This window comes from Chiloscyllium plagiosum, unplaced genomic scaffold (genome assembly GCF_037043375.1).
Source record: "Chiloscyllium plagiosum isolate Xiang-an unplaced genomic scaffold, Cpla_swu_hap1 HiC_scaffold_8, whole genome shotgun sequence".
In the NCBI taxonomy this organism is placed as follows: domain Eukaryota; kingdom Metazoa; phylum Chordata; class Chondrichthyes; order Orectolobiformes; family Hemiscylliidae; genus Chiloscyllium; species Chiloscyllium plagiosum.
In genome coordinates, this window is record NW_028270146.1 from 6,832,747 (window position 1) to 6,837,030 (window position 4,284).

Consider the following 4,284-nt stretch of genomic DNA (forward strand, 5'->3'; position numbering starts at 1 on the left):
AGAACATATAGAACATAGAAAAGTACAGCACAGAACAGGCCCTTTGGCCCACTATGTTGTGCCGAGGATTAATCTTAACGTAAAATAAAATAACTTAACCTACACACCCCTCAACTCACTGCTATCTATTTGCATGTCCAGCAGTTGCTTAAATGACTCTGCTCCCACCACCATGGCTAGCAACGCATTCCATGCATTCACAACTCTCTGCATAAAGAACCTACCTCTGATGTCTCCTTTATACCTTCCTCCTAATATCTTCAAACTATGATCCCTCATACCAGTCAATCATGCCCTGGGGAAATGTCTCTATTGACTCTATCCATGCCTTTCATTACCTCGTATACCTCGATCAAGTCTTCTCTCTTCCTGCTCTCCAGAGAGAAAAGTCCGAGCTTAGTCAACCTCTCATCATAAGGCAAGTCCTCCAGTCCAGGCAGCATCCTGGTAAACCTCCTTTGCACCCTCTCCAAAGCCTCTGTATCTTTCCTATAGTAGGGTGACCAGAACTGGACACAATATTCCAAGTGTGGTCTTACCAGGGTCTTGTAGAGCTGCAGCAAAACCTCGCGGCTCTTAAACTCGATCCCCCTGTTAATGAAAGCCAAAACACCATGTGCTTTCTTAACAATCCTATCCACTTGGGGCAACTTTAGGGATCCACATCAAGATCCCTCTGTTTCTCCACACTGCCAAGAATCCTGTATTTAATCCTATATTCACATTCGAGTTGGACCTTCCAAAATACATCACTTCGCATTTATCCGGGTTGAACTCCATCTGCCATTTCTCAGCCCAGCTCTGCATCCTGTCTATGTCGCGCAGCAGCCTGCAATAGCCCTTGATACTATCAACGGCACCTCTAACCTTTGTGTCATCTGCAAATTTACTAACTCACTCCTCAAACTCCTCATCCAAGTCATTTACAAAAACTACAAAGAGCAGAGGCCCAAGAACAGAGCCCTGTGGGACCCCACTCAACACTGACCTCCAGACAGAATACTTTCCATCTACAACCACCCTCTGCCTTCTGTCAGCCATCCAATTCTGAATCCAGACAGCCAACTCTCCCTATATCCCATACTTCCTGACTTCATGAATGATCCTACCATGGGGAACCGTATCAAATGTCTTGATGAAGTCCACAGACACCACATCCACTGCTCGACCATCGTCGACCTGTCTTGACACCTCCTCAAAGAACTCAATAAGATTAGTGAGGCATGACCTGCCCCTCACAAAGCCATGCTGACTGCCTTTAATCACACTATGCTTTTCCAAATAGTCATAAATCCTATCCCTCGGAATTCTTTCCAAAACTTTGCTGACCACAGACATAAGACTGACTGGTGTGTAATTTCCAGGGATTTCCCTATTACCCTATTTGAAAAGAGGAACAACATTCACCTCCTTCAAACTTCAGAATTACTTCCCAGCCGAATCTTCAGCCTGGAAAAAAACTACTTTTATTCTGTGGCATTTCAATATTCTTTTTCACATCACAGAAGCGCTTCACAGGAGGCTTCCAAGCACTGAGAATGTCACCTAGACAGGGGACGAAACGTCTGCAACACAAATTCCCAGCTAGGCCGACAGAACCACAACAACGAGCACCCGAGCTACAAATCTCACAAATTTTGAATATTCTTTTTCTTTATTCATTCACGGATAAGGGCGCAGCCAGCTAAACTAGCATTTATTGCCCATCCCTGATTGCTCAGAGGGCAGTAAGGAGTCAATCAGATTGCTGTGGGCCTGGAGTCACATGTAGACCAGACCAGGTAAGGTCTGCAATTTCATTTCCTAAAGGATATTAGTGAACCAGTTGGGTATTTCATCCCTGACAATCAGCAATGGATTTATGGTCATCATCAGACGTTTTTTCCCATTGAATTCAAATTCCACCAGCTGCCGTGGTGGGATTTGAACCCACATCCCCAGAACATTACCTGGGGGTCTCTGGATTAACAGTCCAGCAATAATACCACTAAGTCATCACTTTCGCTTGGACATAGGATAAAATTCCCAGATTTAAACACTCTTTAGGAAAACGAAAATCAGTATCTATTTTAATTGAATATAAATCAGTTATTTCCCTGTCGGAAAGATAAACTGAAGCAGTGAGGTAACTAACTTCCTGTGTGATTTGTCACTTACCTGTTTACTGACATCACCATGCTCATCAACCCTGGCCTGGCACTGCATCAACACTGGGAAAAGAGAAATCACACCACAACAATGACCTGTACCCAAGTGAGTCAGCCCCTTCAGGAGGGGGACCCCGTACCCCAGTGAGGCTCAGCCCCTTCAGGAGAGGGACCCCGTACCCCAGTGAGGGTCAGCCCCTTCAGGAAAGAGAGGGAGACCCCGTACCCCATTGAGAGTCAGCCCCTTCAGGAAAGGGAGGGAGACCCCGTACCCCTGTGAGGGTCAGCCCCTTCAGGAGAGGGAGGAGGACCCCGTACCCCATTGAGAGTCAGCCCCTTCAGGAGAGGGAGGGAGACCCCGTACCCCAGTGAGAGTCAGCCCCTTCCGGAGAGGGAGGGGGAACCCCGTACCCCAGTGAGAGTCAGCCCCTTCAGGAGAGGGACCCCGTACCCCAGTGAGGGTCAGCCCCTTCAGGAGAGGGAGGGGGACCCCGTACCCCAGTGAGAGCAGCCCCTTCAGGAGAGGGAGGGGGACCCCATACCCCAGTGAGAGTCAGCCCCTTCAGGAGAGGGAGGGGGACCCGGTACCCCATTGAGGGTCAGCCCCTTCAGGAGAGGGAGGGGGACCCCGTACCCCAGTGAGAGTCAGCCCCTTCAGGAGAGGGAGGGGGACCCGGTACCCCATTGAGAGTCAGCCCCTTCAGGAAAGGGAGGGAGACCCCGTACCCCTGTGAGGGTCAGCCCCTTCAGAAGAGCGAGGAGGACCCCGTACCCCATTGAGAGTCAGCCCCTTCAGGAGAGGGAGGGAGACCCCGTACCCCAGTGAGAGTCAGCCCCTTCAGGAGAGGGAGGGGGACCCCGTACCCCAGTGAGGGTCAGCCCCTTCAGGAGAGGGAGGGAGACCCCGTACCCCAGTGAGGGTCAGTCCCTTCAGGAGAGGGACCCCGTACCCCAGTGAGGGTCAGCCCCTTCGGGAGAGGGAGGGAGACCCCGTACCCCAGTGAGAGTCAGCCCCTTCAGGAGAGGGAGGGGGACCCCGTACCCCAGTGAGGGTCAGCCCCTTCAGGAGAGGGAGGGGGACCCCGTACCCCAGTGAGGGTCAGCCCCTTCAGGATAGCGAGGAAGACCCCGACCCCAGTGAGCGTCAGTCCCTTCAGGAGAGGGAGGGGGACCCCGTACCCCAGTGAGAGTCAGCCCCTTCAGGAGAGGGAGGGGGACCCCGTACCCCAGTGAGAGTCAGCCCCTTCAGGAGAGGGAGGGGGACCCTGTACCCCAGTGAGAGTCAGCCCCTTCGGGAGAGGGAGGGGGACCCCGTACCCCAGTGACGGTCAGCCCCTTCGGGAGAGGGAGGGGGACCCCGTACCCCAGTGAGAGTCAGCCCTTTCAGGAGAGGGAGGGGGACCCCATACCCCAGTGAGAGTCAGCCCTTTCAGGAGAGGGAGGGGGACCCCATACCCCAGTGAGAGTCAGCCCCTTCAGGAGAGGGAGGGAGACCCCGTACCCCAGTGAGAGTCAGCCCCTTCAGGAGAGGGACCCCATACTCCAGTGAGGGTCAGCCCCTTCAGGAGAGGGAGGGGGACCCATACCCCAGTGAGAGTCAGCCCCTTCAGGAGAGGGAGGTGGACCCCGTACCCCAGTGAGAGTCAGCCCCTTCAGGAGAGGGAGGTGGACCCTGTACCCCAGTGAGAGTCAGCCCCTTCAGGAGGGAGACCCCGTACCCCAGTGAGAGTCAGTCCCTTCAGGAGAGGGAGGGGGAACCCCGTACCCCAGTGAGGGTCAGCCCTTTCAGGAAAGGGAGGGGGACCCCGTACCCCAGTGAGAGTCAGCCCCTTCAGGAGAGGGAGGGAGACCCCGTACCCCAGTGAGAGTCAGTCCCTTCAGGAGAGGGAGGGGGACCCCGTACCCCAGTGAGAATCAGCCCCTTCAGGAGAGGGAGGTGGACCCCGTACCCCAGTGAGAGTCAGCCCCTTAAGGAGAGATAGGTGGACCCTGTACCCCAGTGACAGTCAGCCCCTTCAGGAGATTTGAGACAAATAAAGCTGTATAACTCAATGAATGGATTTGTCTGAAAGCCCTAGATGTGTAATGAATCTGTTATTGAGAAACTTGCTTACTGCAATAAATAAGTCAAAAACAA